This window comes from Watersipora subatra, chromosome 1, assembly GCF_963576615.1.
Source record: "Watersipora subatra chromosome 1, tzWatSuba1.1, whole genome shotgun sequence".
In the NCBI taxonomy this organism is placed as follows: domain Eukaryota; kingdom Metazoa; phylum Bryozoa; class Gymnolaemata; order Cheilostomatida; family Watersiporidae; genus Watersipora; species Watersipora subatra.
Window position 1 is genome coordinate 52,201,244 of NC_088708.1, and position 21,901 is coordinate 52,223,144.

The 21,901-nt window shown below is 35.2% G+C and overlaps 1 pseudogene; it reads left to right on the top strand.

Moving 5' to 3' along the window:
• The first annotated feature begins 1,033 nt into the window (after nucleotides 1-1,033).
• On the top strand, nucleotides 1,034-11,454 carry LOC137388726 (uncharacterized; annotated as a pseudogene).
• The last annotated feature ends 10,447 nt before the right edge of the window (nucleotides 11,455-21,901 follow it).

Sequence of the window (21,901 nt, forward strand, 5' to 3'; positions counted from 1 at the left end):
ATTAAACATGCTGTCGCTAAACTAGTATCAAAAGCGAGAGAGGACAATTCCGCCAAAGCAGGAGAACAATATTTTTGTTCAATTATCAATAGTTGCATACTATATTTAGGTTGCAGAAAATTTGCGGCTCTAAAATAATAATAGCAGTGACAATTTATAATTACCAACTGTTTAACGTAGCAGACATAAAACACTTGTGAGGGGCGTGTGAGTCGGGGCATTTATTTATAGTAGTTCGCTCACAGCTCACATCTTTGAATTAAATAAAAGTTTTTCAAGAATGGTGGAGCTATGGTGAAAATACCAAATTGATTTTCATAGTGAAGAAGTATACACAGGGTAATGGTAGTAATACTAGTAGGTGGTGATAACAGAGCTCACCTGCCAAAGGGTTAACAACTCCCGATGGAGGAAGTTAAACTCGAAAGGCGAGAGGGGGCAACTCCCCCAAAACATTACATGATCGGTTTTATTATTCAACCAATCGGTTCGCTTTATGAGTTAGGGAAATGAAAAACTTTGTCGCCTTAAAAAACTAATAATAGTTGGAGGAATTACTAACCCGTTTTATTAACTTCCAATTCAATTGGAATATTCCAATTATGTCTACCGCTCTCCACATCCCTATCAACCGTATCACTTTTCTGTAGAAATTGTCAAGTCTTATTTTGTAAAGTTGAATATACCTTGGTTTTTTTTTTGGGAAATAGTTAATTTTCTTTTGCGGAAAAAATTTCAAGGGTTTGATTTGTCGCAAACGGAATCACATATGCAGAGTTCACCTCAAATATTGGTGTTGTTTTCCATGTCTCAAACTACTCCATGTTGGATGTAATTCAGCTGGAAATGTTGCCTGCCCTTGACCATCTCGCAAAATGACCAACTCTTAAAGCCATTGAGATTATACACACGAGATATAATCACTTACTATAATAACACAGACCTGTAGATCAGAGGATGGCCATATTAAAAGTTTAACCACTTGGTGTCTGCTTGTCAAGGTCTTCCTTTGACATGTTGAAAACCGGTAATTATGAAAACAAAGTTTGGTAATCCTTTAGATGTAGACCTATGCTCATCAGATATTACCAGCAAACAGCAATTGAAAAAAGGTAGGATTCCGCAATAGAATTGTCCCCACTCGAAATGGTCACGTGACCATTTCAAATTGGGACAACTCCAATTCAGATAAAGTGATTAGGGCCTGAGCTAGTGCAGACCTAATGAATTGATCGCATTGTAAATTAAGATGAGCTATTACATTGACAGGTCAGAATTTGAACATCTGGTAATCTGTTGAGGTTTAGTGTAAATAATACATTCAGCTCATAGGCTTTCAAAACAAACGACGCTGACTACCTTGATATATACTTAAACTAGTCAATGCATTAATATTCTCAACTATACACGCCTATTGAGTTCAAGTACAAAATCACACAACCATTGCATAAATGTGGAAATTTAATGCGCTGACTGTTTACTGTATCTTATTTATTTGTCAACTATTAAGCATGTAGTGAGTTTTTTTTGTAAACAATTCAACCAGTGCATAAATTTTTGCTAATAATGCAATGGCTGTGTTGCAAGTTTAATGCAGCTGACGCATTACTGTTCAAAATTTTAATCGCTTATCAAGTTTTTATTTAGTTAACACAAGCAGTGCATAAATGCCTGAAGCCTACACCCTCACCGCATAAAAATTATAAACAGTTAATGCATAATTATCAATGCTCTCTATGCACTCATTGTGTTTATCTTAATTTAATTCACTCGGCGCTGTTAAGCGGATCACAAACGCATCATACGCATTAGCTTTATATACAAAGTGCAATGTTTAAGCATTAAGCGCATTGTAATATACTGATAGGTAATGGCAAAATACACACTGAATGCGATTTCATTGCATTGCCTGAGAATTTAATTCAATATTTAGTTCATCACAGTGCGTTTTAAAGAAGGGGATATTTTAACAAAGTGCATTGTTTTTCGGACTGCAGAAAAATATTCATCCAATGCCTAATATTATGCATTATTCAAGCAGTCACTGCACTGAATCACTCACTTTTCACACGCACTAAGTCTGACAGTTTTTACAGTGTAGCTTCTCTTGGGCGTCAACTTAAAATTATGTATGTAAACTTGAATATTGTTGTCGTATCGATAATGGGTTGGCCTATCTCAGGCCTTTCATTTCACACGATAACATCAAGTGTAAAAAAAATAACCAAGTGGAGTTGAGTACGTTGTCAAAATAAAGGTATTCCAACCTACAGTGTTTTTGTGATGGCGGCGATTAATTGTTCTTTTTTCTGCTTTTAAGAGCTTGTAGTAACATTTTGTAATCACATTAATCCTATTTTGCAGCTACAACACAGCAGAGGAAAACATGATGAATCTTTTGATACCAAATAACTGTAATGAAAATGTGAATTTTGCTGCAAGTCAACCTTTAAGCTGCGGATAAGTATATATATATATATATACATATATATATATATATATATATATATATATATATATACATATATATATATATATATATATATATATATATATATATATATATATATATATATATATATATATATATATATATATATATATATATATATATATATATATATATATATATATATATATATATATATATATATATATATATATATATATATATATATATATATATATATATATATATATATATATATATATAGATATTTAAATATGTGGAAGTCAGCTGCTACATCTCTTTTCCTTGTCTTTTTGATAGATAGTCAGTTATCCTAGCTATTCTGCTTGACTTTGCTTCTCAGTTTGCACATGCCGAAATTATTTATCCTGCATGTATTTGCATTTTTTTTCTGTCTGATATGGTATTGTCCTAATTCTGATATCGAGTAAGGGAAGTAGTCATCTGATTCATCATGACTATTAGCAATAGTTTCAGATGAATCGCTGTTGTATAGCCGTAGAATGGTGTATCACGTCCCATTATTATTCGGTGTAATCCAGCACTGTTCATCCCAGGCCTCCAGTCAGTCACATTCGTCACAATTATATCTACAAGCTGTAGAGGTCTTTTCATCTGCGAGTTTGTTGAAGTTTTAGTCACGCGGATGATTTTTACATGTTGGCGTGAACTCATCTCTAACTAGCTTTAATCGCTAGATGGGTATTCGTTTTGGCTCTGCGTACGGATCCGTTCATGGAACTATGCCTGTAATTCCGTTATTCAATGTCACAATTTTATATAGATTGCTGTATTAGCTTGCTAGAGCTGTACTGCTGTTCATCGTAAGTTTTGATCTAAATAGATAGCACCGGTCTCCAAGTCCGATTGGTATGCCTCGGTCTTCTCTTTGCTGTATTGGCTTGCCAGAGCTGTCCTGCTGTTCATCGCAAGTTTTGATCTAAATAGATAGCACCGGTCTCCAAGTCCGAAAGGTATGTCATTGTCTTCTCTATTATAACATTGCTTGTACTGTATATTCATCCTACGTGTGTCATGTGCACTGGCTAGTGCAGCTATGGCCAAATGGCGGATCTAGATCTGGATTCGAATCTTTGTTGTTTTTTGTGGATCTTTTAAGTTAGCTCTTGGAAAAATCTTTTTGAAGTATTTTTTTTAATTTGTTTTAAAAAGATCTTTCTAAATATTTCTCAGAATTTTTGTAAACTCACTGCTTTCAGCAATGAATTTTGTAAAAAGTAGACATAGAACACGACTTACAAATATTCATTTTTGTAAACTTTAAAAGTGGCTGTAAATAGCAGGAAACTGCGTTTTGATAGTATTGTGAAGTCAAAGCCCACTCATCATTTTTCTTACTGATATCAGACATATTTATTACAGCACATTCATTCAGTGATTTTTAGTCGAATTATGTATATAAATGAAGTTTTTAAAAATATTATTTGATGCCTTGTTTAAGATGTACATAACTAATTGCATGTTTATGTATGATAAAAAAGAAAATTACACGTTTTCAGCTTGCTGTGGATCTTTCATTCGTCAGATCTGTCTGTACTGGATCATGGCCAAAATCATTTGGCCATCCCTGGGCTAGTGCTTCATCGATTCTTGTCATTAATTCTTCTTCATAATAGTCGATTGTAGCTGTTGGTGTGTTTAGGCCATTTGTATTGGCGTCTAACTCACTTTGTAACACATTTTATGAGAGTTGGGAGTTATGGCCACTTATTTGCTAGGCCGTTTTAGTATGGTTTGGCTAAGCTTTTGAAATGTAATTCATTCGAAATTGATGGTAGGTTGTTGCATTGTTTGTAAACCTACAAGATGGTTTTGCCTGGTTTTAGGTATGGCTTGCGGTTATTGTCTTCCATACTCAGGGTTAATAAAATAATGTTTATAATTTGCATGATATGCTTGGATAGTTTTCTTTGCTATCATGTTTAAAAAATCATGTTTTAGTTTTTATGTTTATATAAATACATACATGTATGTATCTATGTATAATATGTATTAAATGTATGTAAATATATTTACATGTGTGTTTGCACACATGTAAATGGCTCACATTTCAAGTTTCATATTTAATCGTATAGCATTTTAAATGGGGAATACCTTGAGAATTCTTTATGTTTTTAAAATTATATATAAATGCAATTTCAAGTAAGATATTTACATGTTTCAATGTGTTATCCTATAGCTTGGCATGGTTTATTCAACTCTAAATTTTAACTAAACTGGTTTTTCAAATAAACACAAGACCCTGAGAATATTGTTTTATTATATTTTACTGTTCTCAAACTTGTGTTAACAATAAAAGTATTATTTATTAGGATAGAACATGTGTGAGGATTAGAATAAGTGTATCTAATAGAGCTGTTATGTAGAATGCGTAAAACAGTTACTTGGTACAAACAACACAAGCAATAGCCTTATTCTCATCATACGGTGGACAGTAGGACCCCTTGCTACATTCTGATCTGGTAAAGTAGAAGAGTCCACCATTTTTGTCAGCACTTTCTCCTGCTACATGTTCAGGCTCAGCATCCACACATTCAAATTTCGTTTGGTGGTTGTGACTGAAGTGTTCGGTCATAATTTAGCCTGAGGTACAAGGATTGACAATACATATGTGTCACGACAAGTTGTTTTGCTATGATCTATGCTAGAGATGCTTAGAGAACAAATGATAACACTAAAAATGAGGAAACTGTCAAATTATTAAATAAGAAATAATTACCAGTTATCCACTCAGTTTCAGAACTTATTATGATACGAACGACAAGTACAAGAGAGATAACTAAAGTTACACCTTCATATTCTGTAGTCCAGTCATCAGGACAGGTTCTCCTAGCTGGGATCATCAATAGAGCAGGTCGGTTACCAGTGTAGCATCTTGCACACGAGGCATTCTGATTATGTGTGCTACTGGGAAATACACCTTGTGAATATGATTCATATTCCACACCAGCAACAAACGCTGAATCTCTGACTGATCCTGGACTGTTGTACTCTGGTGAGTCAGGCATACACAGGTAGTTCACTCCTCCTCCTAGTTGGTCATGCCTTCCATTTCCAGTGTACTCTGAACAGAAGCCGTTATTATAGATTATTAACAATACTAGTAATAATAATAATAATAACAGTCTGAACCTCCACACTCATCCATCCTCTCTCTCTCTTATGTTTCTGTACACATAGAGTCTGTCAGCATCCAAGATCAGATGTTGACAGACTCTCTGACCTCATACCAAATGTTAATAAAACAACTAAACAAAGTAGACCTAAAAACAGAGCAAGAAAAACAAGAGAAGAGAAATAGCTGGAGATAAATTTACATATTCGGTACCATTAGAAAGTCAAGGATACTGAGATGGAATTATAGAGATGCTTGAAAACTGACTAGATGAAATGATAGACTGAAGGTTTGGTTATGGCTGCTCAAGATCAGGCCCTAACTACTCACAACTTGAAAACCAAGATCAAAAAAGGCAAAACTACAAGCTAAAATATACTAACTGAAGTCCATCAGAATATTATACATAAAATATTAAGTACATCATACATAATGCTGCTCTTGTATCTCAGCATATAACATGACTGAATTAAAATTCAAGCCTTTGTGAATGAATAAATCTAGTCATCATTGCTCAAGGATAGTCTGTGTGCATATGATGTTTTATTGCAAGTAATTTATAGATGAAACATAGAAATAGACAAAAATAAAAACATAAAGCAAAAGGGATTGTATGATAGCTTGAGACTAGCAGCAGGACAGCCCTGCTAGCAGTTGGCAAAAGAACAGACACGGTCATCAGCGAGCACCAGGAGCACCAGTAGCACCACGGTCACCGGTTCCAACAAGTGCCCCACCAGCTTCATTTTTATAACACTCCGAGCCAATTCATGGAAGTCAAATAAGTATTTATTTAATAATTTAGCCACAGTGAACAACATAAATATTTAATTTTTACTAGTTTTAAAGTATTGTGTTTTTAAAGCATTGCTTGTTTCTAATCTGGTACAGTAACTGTGATCGATTGACATATTTTAAAAATCCACATCTTTAAGAACGTTGATAAAATGCAGTGCAAGCTGGAATTCAAATTGCATGTTTTCAGGCATTACTTTTAATGAAGAAAAGCTATTAATCCCTTGCTTTTGGTTTGATTTTTAATATTATCCATACAGCTTTTTTCTGTAATTACAAAATCTTTTTCAACTTTGTTGAGCCAGCATGGCCTCAAAACTCTATTTCATAAACCATGTGAGGATAGAAAAATGTATAATATAGGTCAATAACTGTGTTGGTGTCAAAGTACATATATCTTCCCACATCATCAAAAGTAGACAATGCAGTTTATTGGTCAATTTTGTTACATGGCTTCAAAATGATATGTTTTCATCAACTACTACCATATTTCTAAAATTTGTGTATAATTTTTTACAAAAATTAGCACTTTGTATAAAGAAGTTAAATCAAATGAATTAAGCAATTTTAAAAGTAATGTTTGTTGGCTATTTGTCAAACACCATTTTTCAATTTCTTTTAATTCAGTTTGAAAATTTGATAATCCGTAGTAAAAACAGTTGTATCAACAAAAAGTATTCAGTTTGGTGATGGAGCACAATTCACTAGATCATTAATAAATACAATGAACAACAGTGGACCCATGACGGAACCTTGTAGAAAATTAATGTTCGCATATTTTAAGGACGAAGATATGTTAATATTTCTCACAAATTGTGAAAGATTGTTCAAATAGCTTGAAGAAAGTGCATGCCTCATCAGAAAAGTTGTAAAATTTGAGTTTGTTAGTTAGATTGATGTGGTTAACCATCAACCGCGTAGTCAAAGAATTGATAAAACTGGTAGTATTGGAATATATATTGGCCTGTAGTTTTTGGAATCTGTCTTGCTATTATTTTGTAAAAAGTTACTATTGCTATCTTCAAACAGATTGGGAATATGAATTTTGCAATTATTAAATTAATAAAGTGTGTGATAATAAAAACTAGGGAAAAGGAATTTGTTTAACAGTCTAACAGAAATGTTATCAAATGTTGCTTTCCGCATGTTTCACTGATTTACCACATTTATTACATCATCTTTTAATACCTGCTCATACTTAAATTTAATGTTAAATATTGGTACTTGTTGTAGACAGGAATCGTAAGCTACATCTGATTTAGGAAGTTTTCGCTGCCAGAACTACTCAAATATTTACAAAATGGCTATTATGGCCAAATGGCCGAAATTTCTGGAAGATCTTTAATTTTGATGCTTCCTACATCAATGGTTGTAGAACCACAATAATTATTAAAATGTGTAAACTTTTATTTCAAAGTTTTGGTTAAGAATTTTCATTTATCAGTTATACATATATTGTTTTAATATATCGTTACCTTCCATTTACACTTTTCATACTAATCATGAAAAAATTTTGATTTTGCGTAATAAGTTTTCTTAGTAACATAGTTTCTGTCTTCCTATATAATGAACAAAAGTGGGCTGATGATAGAACCTTGTGAAACATCGATTTGCGCATGTTTTAGAAATGAAGATATGTTATTATTTTTTACAAGTTGTGAATGATTGTTTATATAGCTTGAAGTTGTTTAATTTAGATGCTGTAGTAAACATATCAATAAGTGCAATGAGCTTTAACGCAGCATTGTGGCTAACCGTATCAAAGGCTTTTGATAAATATTTTATGAAATCCATACTGGTATCAACCAACAAGTTTAAGTCTTCCATGTACTGCAATACCTCTTATTGATTGGCACCTCTATTTGAACGCCACCATTATTTTATCACAACCGCTATTTGACTGCAACAAAAAAAGAAAGGTTGAAAAATAGAGTGCCATCCTTTAATTGAGCGCCACCTCCATTTGACTGCCACATTGACATTCTTTGATGTTTATAAACCCATAATAGCAAGGAGTCAATGGAAAAATGTTCAAAAAATCACAATAATAATGACTCGGTTACATCAATAACAATTAATTAATTGTTATTTTGGTTCATTCCGAAGTCCGATTTCTAATTTCCATGCTTTTTGATGTTTCATTAAAATTTTAAAAGCAACACCATATAAATAATTAATGACTGTATCAGCAGTTAGTAGTAGTAGTTCTATGTTCCACGAAGTCTTGATACTTTGACGTATGTAAAAACAGTTTACATTTATGATGGTATATAAGCGAATATTCTTAGACTAAAAGTTGTACTTACAGCCTATCCTGCCAAAAGTTTCTTCTTATTTGTGTGAAACGCAATGTGTAAAAGTTTTGTGCTGCAAAAAGAGTTGTTTGGATGATAATATCGCCTAGTCCAGCAGTGTGAAAAAAAAGTTGAGGTCAGAAGACATTGTGAAAGTTATTGAACAGCCAGAAGAAAATGTTCTTTTCATTGAATGCAACAATCAGAACCCAATTGGCTGAGCAAATGATGCAAAGATTTCTGTTTCAAAGTTTTTAATTTTTGTTTCCGCATGTGTCATGAGTATGGTTATTTATGTAACCTGTTCTTGAATATATATTAGTAGCATTTAATAGTTTATTATTATTTAACTTAGAAATTTACAGATTTACAGCATATTATTTGATAGCATCTAGTCAGGTCAGGTGCTAGCCTGCTACTGGTAACCATGTAACCCAGTACTACCTGTGCCATGGGTCGGGTCGCCGGCGACTAAACCGGCAACCCCTCCCTTTCTTTGAAAGGAGGGTTTGGAGGGAACCAAAAACAACATCCACCCAACATTCGGGCATGTACTATCCCGACAGCAAAAACACCAGTTGGAAAGGGCGACAGAATCTCTTGCAGATCAACGGCCGCGTACTGCAACTTGTCATACTCCCAATTGTCTAGGTCTTCTTGCCATTGGATCAGAGTATGACTAGCCAAGTTAGTGGATCTCTGCAGTGCATCAGAAGAACCACTTAAATCCACGCACAGCTTTCTGCTTGCACCAAACCAACCAACCAAGCCCTGCAGCAATTGGAAGGTGGCAACGGGGACAGGGTAGTGAAACCTGGGAGTCCTCAGCTCCCAACCAGCACACAGGCGGTGGAAGTTTATCAGTCGCTCGTCTCTTGAATGGAACAGGAGAGATGTTTGGTAGTTGCTTTCACGACTGAGCAGCCCTTTTTAGGGACCGCCCTGCTCACCTCAATCCGAGGAAGGGACTAGAAAAGGTGTCCTATACATGGTCTGTTCCATTCTCACCTGGCTGGATTACCGCGTCCAGTTGGTTCACCTTATTTGCGGTAGAAAACAACAGATTACACTGGCAACATGGAATGTACGCACGCTCATGGACAATCAGCGCAGTGATCGACCTGACCGACGCACAGCTTTTGTGGCATGTGAGCGCAGAAGACATGATATTGATATTGCTGCACTACAGGAGACAAGACTTGCTGATGAGGGCCAGATGACAGAAGTGGGAGGTGGTTATACATTCTATTGGAAAGGGAGAGATGCTAAAGATCATAGGCTGTATGGAGTAGGTTTCGCTGTTAAAAATGAGCTTGTTAAGCACATGGACCATCTTCCTGTCGGCATTTCAGATCGACTGATGACCTTACAACTAAACATCAGTAAGAACAGGAAAGCAACACTGATCAGTGCCTATGCTCCGACCCTGATGGCCGAGCAAGAGGATAAAGAGCTATTCTATTCAGCTCTTGATGACACTGTATCGCATATTCATAGAGCTGACAAGGTTGTGCTTCTTGGAGACTTTAATGCAAGAGTTGGTCTGGACAGCACGACATGGAAGGACGTCATCGGCAAAGAGGGAATTGGCAGTATGAATGACAATGGTTTCACGCTTCTCACCAAATGTGCAGAACTTAACCTTGTGATTACAAACACCCTGTTCAGACAGAAGAATAGAAGGAAAACAACCTGGAGGCACCCTCGCTCCGGTCACTGGCACTTGATAGACTATATAATCACCAAACCACGGGACTTGGCAGATGTAAGAGTAACCAAAGCGATCAACTCAACAGATAGCTGCTGGACGAATCACAGATTGGTGAAAACTCTGCTGAGTTTCACTCTACAGCCCAAACAGAGAAGAGCTAAACGGACAGCAAGGCCAAAGTACAACGTGAATCTATTCAATAAAGCGAATGTGAAAAAAGACTTTCAAACAAAAATCAATGAGAGACTATCAGCTGAAATCTATGACCAAAATGTCAACTCGACTTGGACAAATCTAAAGAGCTGTATCACTGAGACATGTGAGGAGGTATTAGGCAAAGCGAAAAGGCACCACCAAGACTGGTTTGATGAGAATGACCTAGAAACAGAACAACTTATAAAAAAAATGATCTAAATTTGCAGCCTGGCAAAACGATCTTAGAAACAAGGAGAAACAGAAGGCATACCACAGCATACGAACAGATGTGCAGCGACGAGTTCGAAGGATGCAGAATGAATGGTGGACACAAAATGCAGAAGAGCTTCAGAGCTTGGCGGATCAGAATAAGACAAGGGATTTCTTTGCAGAGACACGAAAACTGTACGGTCCTCTGTCACATGGCTCTGTATCTGTTCGAGACAAGAATGGTGTGCTCCATAAAGACAAAGATGCCATCAGAGATTGCTGGGAAGAACACTTTTCAAATCTTTTGAACCAAAAATCCACTGTAGCTGATCCAGTCCTGCAGAAAGTCCCACAGCTGCCAACCCATCAGCAGCTAGGAGAAGAGCCAACACTAGTCGAGACGAAATCCGCCATTCGAGCAATGAAGAGTGGGAAGGCTGCTGGCGCTGATGGAATACCTGCAGAAGTTTTCAAGCATGGTGGAACTAAACTTACCAAGAAACTGCACTGCCTTTTTACACTTGTGTGGACAACTGAGAAAATACCTGATGAATTACGTGATGCACTGATTGCTACCATCTTCAAAAAAGGAGATAGGACGATGTGTGTGGGAACTACAGGGGGATATCCCTTTTGTCAATAGCGGGGAAGATTCTAGCTAGAATTCTGTCCTATAGACTCTCCAGTGTTGCGGAAAAAATTCTTCCAGAGACGCAGTGTGGTTTTAGGCCTGGCAGAAGCACAGTAGATATGATATTTGCTGCTAGACAGATCCAGGAAAAATGCCGAGAACAGAACAAGGACCTTTACATGGCCTTCATAGACCTTACCAAGGCTTTCGACACTGTTGACAGACAATCTCTATACAAAGTACTTGAGAAAATCGGCTGCCCTCCCAAATTTGTGGCTATTGTGCAGCTTCTGCATGATGAGATGAACGCATCAGTTTTGGTGGATGGCCAACAAACGGATTCTGTTGGAGTAAAAACTGGGGTGAAATAAGGCTGCGTGATTGCGCCAACGCTGTTTTCTATCTACTTATATGCTGTACTGCACCTTGTGAAACAAGAACTCTCTGAAGGTATCACATTGAACTACCGAATAGGCGATCTGTTCAACCTGCAGAGACTTCGGGCTAAAACTCTAACTTCGAAACAAAGTGTTCTTGAGCTTCAATATGCTGATGACAATGCTCTCGTGGATCATACAGAAGAACATCTTCAAGAAGTCATGACAGCTTTTGAAAATGCTTACAGGGCTCTTGGACTCAAGCTGAATGCAAAGAAAACTGAAGTATTGTACCAGCCGAAACCTGGAAAAAACATAGTCATTCCACGCATTGTTGCCGGAGGCGAACCACTTTGCCGTGTAAATGACTTTGTATACCTAGGTAGTAATCTCTCCTCCAAGGCCGACCTAGGGAAGAAGATAGAGAGAAGACTGCAAGGAGCTAGCACAGCATACAGCAAACTGAGACAAAGAGTGTTTGAAAATCCAGTCTTGCAAGTCGACACCAAGCTAAAAGTGTACCAGGCAGTAATTGTCCCCACACTACTGTATGCCTCAGAAACGTGGGCTACTTACAGCACTGACGTCAAGGTTCTGGAGAACTATCACATGAGGAAAATGAGAGAACTACTAATGATCAAATGGTCTGACAAACGCACTAACAATAGTGTGTATCAACAAGCTAAGATGTCCAGTCTCGAAAGTATGATCGTTAAGAACAGACTTCGTTGGGCCGGACACTTGGTTAGAATGCCAAACTACAGACTACCAAAACAGATTCTGTATGCCGAACTAGAAAATGGGAAGAGGTCACAGGGGGGACAAAGAAAGCGCTATAAAGACTGTCTCAAAGATAGCTTGAAGCGTTGTCACATCAGATGTGAAACCTGGGAATGGGATGCCGCGAGAAGAACTGGATGGAGAACTCTAGCTCATAAAGGGGGGAAGATACTTGAAAATGAAAAAATGCGTCACAGAGAAGAGCTCAAAGCAGCACGAAAAGTGCGGCTTAGCTCATCTGATACTTTGATGAATGATGACTACCAATGTCCACATTGCAATCGTCAATGCAGAGCAATGATCGGACTACGGAGCCATCTTAAAACACACCAAACACATCAATAAAGCAAGCAGACATCTTACTCTAAAGAGAGAGATTGCATAGAGAGAGAGAGAGATTTGATAGCACCATTGCGTTTAATTTAACTTGGCTTACATTTGATCAACGCTCATAACATTTTTTTATTGCGCATAAAAAGCCAGTTTTTGCAGCAAACTGTCGTAAACATGTCAATAAATTAAATGAGCTTTGATGCAACTCTGTTAAATATACATGTAAAGCAAAAATACGCCTTCATATTTAGAATGTAATCGTAAGTTACACCTGATTTAGGAAGTTTCGCTTCCAGATCTACTCAAATATTTACAAAATGGCCGTTATGGCCAAATGGCCAAAATCTCTAGAAGATCTTTAATTTTGATGCTTCCTACATCAATGGTTGTAGGACCCCAATAAAAATGTGTAAACTTTTATTTCAAAATTTTGTTTAAGAATTTTTATTTATCAGTTATATATATATATATATATATATATATATATATATATATGTTAAAGCACATAAATTACATAATTTTTTATTGGATATTTCAATACATCAGAGTCTTGGCTTTCGAATGAGCTATCGTTTGTTATGGTGAGACAGACATTGGTTGGTGTTTATAGGATTTCTCCAGAGCTCTACCGCAAAAAAGTTTACTGGCATAGTCTCGAAAATTGTGACATCGCAATTCTCATATTCGTTGTTGCGTGCTCTAACCGCTTATTTATCAACTACGAAAGTGACGACAATGACGCTAGTAGCAGGCGAAGGTAGGACAACTCCAGAGAATGAATGAAGATGACAAAGGAATCAGTGTCATTAGTTCTCAATGAACATTTTGTTTCTATGATAAGTACCTCAGACTCCAAAAACCATTCTATATTTTCCCGATGATATTATGCACTAGCTCTTTATTTTTAATGCAATGTTAAGGGTGACGACTGAGACTAATTAATTTCAAGTATTGCGTGATCTTGCAAAAGTGCGATTGACATTTAGTTCTAGGGCCACGCAACCGCAGGTCATAATTTAATCGATGTGATTTCATTACCTTTCATTACAGTACATTTATTGAAGCATAGTTAGTTAACCCAGAACATGTGTTTGTATTGGTCGGGCGTTCGCACGATCGCCGGCATTGTTGATTATCTAGAATCTTAGTTTATTATTAGCGCTCTCTGGGTTTAACAGCACCGAATGTCACAGAAAAACACAGCCTCAATGGCAGCAAAAGGGATCGACGACCTAAGGCTAAATGAGAATTATGACGCCACTTTTTGAGTACCTGAACCAAGGGATTTTTGTGCAGGACGAACTTTTGACACCCCGTTTTTCACAGTTCTATTATTCTTTGTGTATTGAATATAAGCTCATTCGAAAGCCAAGACTCTGATGTATTGAAATATATAATAAAAAAATTATGTAATTTATGTGCTTTAAGGTTTTAATATATCTTTACATTCTATTTGCCCTTTTCATACTAATCACGGGAAAATCTTTATTTTGCGGAATAAATTTTCTTAGTAACATAGTTTCTATCTTCTTATATAATGAATAAAAGGGGGCCTATGATAAAACCTTGTGAAACATTGATTTTCACATGTTTTAGAAATGAAGATATGGGATCATTCTTTACAAGTTCTGAATGCTTGTTTATATAGCTTTAAATTGTTTAATTTAATGATGTAGTTAACATATCAGTAAGTGCAGTGAGCTTTCACGCAGCGTTGTGGCCAACCGTATCACAGGCTTTTGATAAATATTTTATGAAATCCATACTGGTATCAACCAACAAGTTTAAGTCTTCCATGTACTGCAATACCTCTTATTGAATGGCACCTCTATTTGAACGCCACCATTATTTTATCACAACCGCTATTTGACTGCAACAAAAAAAGAAAGGTTGAAAAATAGAGTGCCATCAATTAATTAAGCGCCACCTCTATTTGACTGTCACATCAACATTATTTGATCTTTATGAACCCATAATAGCAAGGAATCAGTAGAAAAATGTCCAAAAAATCACAATAATAATGACTCGGTTACATCAATAACAATTAATTAATTGTTATTTTGGTTCATTCCGAAGTCCGATTACTAATTTCATTGCTTTTCGGTCTTTACATAAAAATATCGAAAGCAACATCATATAAATAATTTATAACTGTATCAGCAATTAGTAGTAGTAGTTCTATGTTCGACGCAGTCTTGATACTTTGATGTATGTGAAAAATGGTTTACATTTACGATGGTATATTGATAATTGAGTATACTAAATTAATTAAATTTTAGTAAACAATCAGTTAGTTTATGAAGAGAAAATAAGTCCTGAAAAGTTATTTGATCAAACTTTTACAGATAATAAGTATGCTACTAAAAAGCTGTGTCTAAAGACTATTTCTTGATGTTTTCTCAACTACTAATTGATGTCTTCAGTGACCTCATCTACAGATGAGGTACATATCTGACAAATATGTAAGAAAAGAGGTTGACTTAGTTAGGTAAACATTTTAAAAAGATTCACTTCCATGTAAGAACCTTTTCATCTAAAATAAGAAAGTGGCTTGATAGTAAGACAAAATATGATACCATTAGAAACTGTAGAAGTCTAATTGTCAATTTATAAGGGTACATTTTGATGTGGGATTGTTTTTCTGTTGCCAACACCCTGGCTATTAAATATTCAACTAAGTTACAAAGCTAGGAAATATCAGTCAAAATTTATGAGAAAAGGTTCACTGATCTTAATAAGCCGGAGTGATAACATTATGGCAGAATAAGGTAGGATATGGGAAAATAAGGTAGGATATGGCAGAATAAGGTAGGGTATGGCAGAATGAGGTAAGATATGGCAGAATAAAAATACTTGTATTAGTATAAAGGTGATATAGCAAACTGGGTGCTTTTACAGTCAGATTTATTTTTTACTGCCGGTCATTGATTTCGTTTGATTGAGTTTATCTGGTAGTTTGTATAGCGATCACAAGTACTGCATCAGCTGCCAAGAGTAAAGCCACAATTAGTTGACAAATCTTGTGACTTACAAAGTAGTGAAACCAAAAATTAAATATAAAAACAAGGCAGTAAACATATACATAGTCTTCCAATAAGTTTGTATACTTCTGTAGATTCCTATGTTAAGATAAAGAAACAAATATAATTATACCCTTATTAGATACTTAAACACTAGTTTCCTTTTAAACAGCTAAATATCAGTATGATCTAATACACTGTATATATGAGGTTCAAAGGTCAACTAGTTGCTGCCCACTCTCAGATGACAGAACATTGCTGACATTGCAGAGTCAGGTTTCAGCAATCTGCCAGTGTACAGGAAGCTTTTACTAGCACTATAGGGATGATTAGCTGAGCTTTTGCAGTGCCAGTAGTCACCTTCAAAATTGCTGCAAGCTCTAAAGCTACTGAGGTACTGCTTATGTTTACATGTTTGTATTTAGGTTATAAATTTTTACAAGGAATAAAAAGAACAAAGCATTTTTATCTGCATTACAAAACAGATAAGAATATCATATGTAATCAGTGCAGCAATTTTCTACATGAGAAACATCACCTGGTAATATTCTTGCAAGGCAGATCAAACACAAAACATAACATACATGTACGTATATCGGCAAGAAACCTGTCTGAATGGGCCTCTCCAATACTGAGTGATCAACTTTTATCCTTTGGAATCAAGTTTTCCAGATAGAGTTATTTAATCTCTTCTCACTAGATTGTCTGTACCTGAATCTACAATGTGACCTGATGAACTCATGTAACTTGAAACATGAAACTCGTTATCATCCTTTACAACAACAATATTATTTTCCTTCAAGTTGCATTTTGAGAGGTTCTACTCTTGACAAATCTGTAGTTGATTAGGTTCTCCCACTCTCCAAGCTTTCTAGACGATATTAATCAGATTGTACATATCACCATCCCTTCTTGTACAAGTCTAGTTAGCAAAGTGTTCATAATGCTTTGGGTCATCTAATCCCTTCGCTTATATATTCCACTGGAATGTGAGAATTACTATTATGTTTATTATGCTATTATCTAGTACACATTACGTTACTCTCTAGTACAAGTTATGTTACTCTATAGTACAAGTTATGTTACTCTTTAGTACAAGTTATGTTACTCTCTAGTGCAAGTTATGTTACTCTTTAGTAGAAGTTATGTTACTCTTTAGTGCAAGCTATGCTATGAAGCTTGTTATCAGGATTTAAAGATGCCCTTCATTATCAACATCTAAAAATGCCTTTTTTATCAGAATTTAAAGACGTCTTTTATTATCAAGATCTAAAGTTGCTTTTCATTATCAGGATTTAAATATGCCTTTCATTATTAGGATCTAAACATACTCTTCATTATCAGGATCTAAAGATGCCCTTCATCACCAGGATCTGTTTCAGAATTGTTATCAGAATATGTTTCAGAGGTTAATTATTAGCACACAACTAGTACAAGTTTGTTAAAAAGACTAGCTACTATATTCCAGCTATTCTTTGGAATTTAAAGAAGTGACTTAATACTAGTTTTAAATTTTCTTTACTAATCTCTTTTTTAGATATTTGTCAGGTTTACCAGGAAAGAGGCAAAAAGCCAGTTAGCATAGGTTTTGGGGCATTTATACACTGATTTTTGTGGCATTTTTTCTATCTGTGAAAGTTTGATAAAGTCAAATAACTTTTCAGGACTTATTAACTCTTCATCAAATAACTGCTGTGTTATTAATTTTTCCCTCTACATATAAAACTCTAAACTGGTAATCTTTCTCTAAACCATGACATCTTGCTTGAACTCAGGCCATTCAGTTTTGTACACCAACATTCTACCAACTGTGCTAGTTGACTGTGTTCCCAAGTTGTAGAATAATCTTTACTATAATACAAGTGGTGTTCAGTGACATTGAAAAGTTCTCACATGGGGGAGAAAGTTATAAGAACGGACTGCGGGTGCTCTACACATTTCCTATTTATTGTAAAAACACTTCCCACTTATTTTTATTACCTGGCATCATTGGCAATCTTAAAACTCTTGTTTCCATTTACATGAGGGATGGATGATCTATCTGATTAGTAACTTAAGGATGAGTCTTGGCTTGAATTAAAGACAATCTCCTTCAATGAGTGTGTTCATGATCGATTGTTGATATGAAAGTTGCTTAGATACTTGTGCTGAAAATGAAAGAAATACTAAGCAGTGCCAAGCTTACTGCTAGTACAACCAGTTCATTGCTAAAGTTTCTGCATGTACAAGAAAAGCGTTGTAGCCTGACACACTGGTAATTGATTGATTCTTAGAAAACAGGCTGTTTTGGTAATAAAATGTCTGTGAATCCACTTTTCATGATGTGTTATGATCGGCACCACCAAGGATGTTCTTGTTACCCAGATATACATTTTGAAATGTCGAAAATGAAAAAAAACCCTGTTCTGTTTTAAAATAAATTAGAAAACCAGGATTTTAACTTTCTTAGTTGACAAGTAACAACCAACAATAAACTACTACACCAAAAAGACGAGCTGTCAGCTAGTTTTGTCCATTATGCATGATGCTGCAAGCTCACTTGCTGTCTGAGGACAAACATACAGAATAATTACAGATGAAGATGGGTACGCTCGGTGAAGTCAAGTCATAAATTTTACAAATAACTTCAGACCTCCGCTATCTTTCGTTGTTGCATGGTACTACTGTTAAAATGCATACATTTCCAACAACTTTTTAGATATTCACATAAAAGTATATGTAATAAACAAGTAGTAAGACCTAGTAGGTTAACTTATTCCAACACTCTAGTTATTTATAACACTCCACACTTTTCAGAGAGTAGAGTGCTGTTATCAGCTTGACTACATATCCATTTTGTAAAAATAAAAAGAAAAAGTTGAAACCAGTGTGCAGACTCAGATAGAAAATTGGCAGAGAAATCCGCCTCAGTTTCCTTAGCTCCTGCTATACACTTCTGCTGTTCATGGTGCTGGGCACTTGTTACCAATTATCTTGCGGCTGCTTTACACTTTGCTCCATCTTTCTTGTCTCATGTCTCAATTTGCTCTAAAGTTTTGACTGCTTCCACTTTCATTATTTAGTTGCATTGTGGGTATAACATGTAGCATTATTAACTTTTTCTGCAGAAAAACTGAATAAAACTGATAGCAATTATAGTGAGATTGAAACTGCCGATAATGGAACTGATGAACTGAAACTTTATCTATTGGGCCATGGAAATTATCCTGGGTGATACTTGCAAAAGGCAAATTAAAGAAGCAAGTTTCGTAATACAGCATTTAAAGTGTTTTTTTGTGGAATTTGGTGTGCAGTGGAGGACCCTTCAGAAATTTTTCATTGACAATTTTTTAAAGTTGTTTGCTGATGTTGGTTTGATAGATGTTTTAAGAAAAAAGAAACACCTGCAAAATCTTGTAACTGTCATTTAAAAGCCAACTGCTTGTTACACAGGAAATGTTTGCTGTCTGCTGTAATCTACCAAGCTACTGTCACATCCCAGGATGATGAAGAGAGTTACACTGGCCTTACAGAAACTACATTAAAGATGTGCTATAGCAACCATAAAGCACCATTCATGTAATGAGACAACATACTACCACTGATCTAAGTAAACACATATGGTGATTAAAAGGTTTCAACACTAACTATTCTATCTACTGGAGAAAACTAGAACAGTTCATCCATCTCAGTAATGGCTCTAAAACTGTGCATTTCGTCTACAAAAAAGTTTTACTTCATTTACAGGCCACATCAATAGCAACATTAAACAGTTGTAATGAACTTATCAGTAGCTGTAGACACGCTGAAAAAGTCTTGTTGTCAAATTTCAAAACCTGATATTTTGGAAAGCTTCTAATGACCATATTCAGCAAGCTACAAAGTTAGAATAACTGTATTAGTTTTAGCTCTGTATATAATGACCAAACTTGGTAAAAACATTTTATTTCAAGATCGCTATGATAATATGTACAGATGCACGTACGCATGTATGTATGTAGTACGTACATATGTGCATATGTATCAATGTATGTCTGCATATATGTCTGTATGTATGTACATACATATGTATGTATGTACATATGTATGTATGTATGTACATATGTATGTAGGTAGGTAGGTATGTATGTATGTACGTATGTATGTACGTATGTATGTACTTATGTATGTATTTAGTTGTGGATGTAGGTATGTAAGAATGTACGTATGTACATATGTACATATGTTCATATGCACGTATGTACTTATGAATGTATGTACGTATGAATTTAAACATGTGCGTATGTAGCGTATGTAGATATGTATGTATGAGCGCATACATGTAGGTATGTAGGTACATATGTACGTACATACAGATGTATGTATGTACATATGTATGCGTATATACCCAGCTTGGCTGTGAGATTGCACTCACAACCCAGATGCGTTCGGTTCATGTAACACACGTTCAGCCCACAACTTCAAGCCTCTATCATCTCGCTTTTTATCAATGCATGATTCACATTCTCTCTCCGCTTAGCCAGGCAAAGAACACTGTTCAACTTCACATGTTTCAGTGATGTATTTAATTACGATATTTCATTGTTACATTTGTACCAGCATCACGGCTTTCAAAATTTTGATGATTAGCTTCTACAGCAACAGCTATCCTTTTATACACACACTTCTTTGTAATCATTATCTCACGACCAAACGAGCGGAGCAAATGTTTGCGAGTTTTTATGATAAATGCATGTGCACACAACTCACGAAAATTAATAATCAACACTGTCGCAAACCCTTGTCCCGAAATCTCATCAACAAATTTAACCATTTTCCGGTTGAGTCGTTTAAGTATAATAACGATATAAAATACATAAAAACCTATTTAAATATATTACCAAGTCTTTAAAAAGTGTTGACAGTATCTTAAAACTTACCCATCTGAACAGATTAGACACAAATAGACAGATTAATTTGGCTGAAAATCGTTATTAAAACTTGCTAAGCCTACTTTTATCAAAATTAAGATCGGCAATTGAAACGCTAAGTGACAGAGAATAGAACCATTAAGTCGTGCGCATTTCACAACAAAATTAACGTGCACATTTCACCAGTCTATAGCATTGTCGAATTGCCGAAGGTTTCTGTGATTAACGTAGGAGTACTGAAATATAATCGTTTCATTTTCGCCAATTTCAAAGTAACTGACATTTTAGACACTTTTGAGTACTTTGGTATTCTAACTGATGTCGAAAGCAGTGAAAGTAAAGGAAATGAAGATAATATTTTTTTCTAACAATTCTTATGAGATTATTAAAATATTTAATTATAAGTTTGGATGAATATTGAAGTGATATAGTCACACTAACAACATTGATGATGGGCAACATGTTACTGTTATTATTTTTACTAAATAGTTTTATTAAATAGATTTTCTAAAAATTTAAATAGATTTTCTAAAAATCTATATAAATATCACAACTTCTTGATATTGTTAGCTATGACGCTTTGAAATGTAAGCAAAATTGTGCATTGGTTTTTTATTATTACTGTATTACTATATTAATAATATTGGTTATTCTAATAATGTCAGTGCATTTTACTTCTAATATTGGAATTCTCATATTGCAGGGCGAGAGATATAAACATACAATTTTTTCCTTTCATTAGTGCTGTTTGTCATGACCAAACACCTTTTTAAATAGATTTTCTAAAAATCCATAGAAATATCACAACTTTTTGATATTGTTAGCTATGGTGTTTTGAAATGTAAACAAAATTGTGCATTGGTTTTCTATTATTACTATATTAATATTATTGGTTATTCTAATAATATCAGTGCATTTTACTTCTAATATTGGCCAATATGGCATCTCTCCTATTGCAGGGGGAGAGATATAAACATATAATCTTTTACTTTCATTATTGCTGTTTGTTGTATATAATAAGACCCACACCCAGTACATTACAGCTATACTATTGCAGTTA